The sequence below is a fragment of the Epinephelus moara genome, chromosome 10 (genome assembly GCF_006386435.1).
Source record: "Epinephelus moara isolate mb chromosome 10, YSFRI_EMoa_1.0, whole genome shotgun sequence".
NCBI classification, from domain to species: Eukaryota; Metazoa; Chordata; class Actinopteri; order Perciformes; family Serranidae; genus Epinephelus; species Epinephelus moara.
Window position 1 is genome coordinate 33,623,984 of NC_065515.1, and position 1,056 is coordinate 33,625,039.

The following is a 1,056-nucleotide window of genomic DNA, read 5'->3' on the forward strand; positions in this document are numbered from 1 at the left end:
GTGCTACCCATCTAATACGGTAGGGGGCGGTGTGCACATTTGATATATGGATGCATCACAGATCATGGCGCTCCCTGAGATTGTGCTTTCTAAACATCGTAATTTCCCAAAACTGAATAAATACCACACATAGCAACACAAAACTGCTTTGCTAGCTCAATCATGTTGTAACTAAGATATCTGCTGGAAAAAATAATTTTTTCATGGACTGTTCATTGAGGATACGGAGTTAATACATCTGCTGACTTGACAGTCATTTAAACTGGTAGCAGGTGCCGTGTCTCTCAGTGTTAGTAGGCACTAGGGTTGCTACGGGTTACCTGCACAGCTGTGGGTGTAGGTGGTGATCAGTCAAATTTAGGTTAGATAGGGGAGTCACAGTTGATCAGTGAGCACGGTTACATGCGCACAATAATCAGATAACTGGGAATAATCATGTAATGGTAATAATCCGATTTGACACGTTTACGTGCACTTCAATAATCTGATAATCAGAAAAACCTGGTTTACATGATTCAGTCCTTCAGTTGGATTTCTCCTCAAGTACATGACATAAAACTCAAATTTCCTGTTACAGTAGGTACTCATCTCCTTGAAAAACCTCGAAAAGTATGCAAGTCATATATTTGCAAAATAAAGCACTCATCATGCTGACATCTTATATTCTTACAGTACTGTTTGTTTTTATCATTAACAAATACATGTGAGAGCATTCTAATGTGTAGTTTATCAATGTGGAGCCAATTTTACATACTTTGGGTAGATTCGGAGTAAAAGTACTTCAAAGAGCAATATACAAGTGTATTGTATATAAACTTGTCACACAAAGTGCATAACATATAAGTAAGATAAAATAAAAGTGACAATTTAAACACTGAGAATATAACAATATCTTTATCTGAAAGGAAACAAAAGCTGTCAGATTAACGTAGTGGAGTAGAAAGTACAATATTTCCCTCTAAAATGTAGTGGAGTGGGAGTATAAAATAGCAAAACCCGAAAGAAACCAGATTAAAGGGTATACATGCACCGAATAATCTGACTATTGGGGAAAAA

The 1,056-nt window shown here is 36.6% G+C and overlaps 1 protein-coding gene across 7 annotated transcripts in view; it reads left to right on the forward strand.

The window, feature by feature from the left end:
• szt2 (SZT2 subunit of KICSTOR complex) overlaps positions 1 to 1,056 on the forward strand; it is a 442,490-nt gene that overhangs the window by 248,381 nt on the left and 193,053 nt on the right. The gene's annotated exons all lie outside the window — the stretch shown is intronic.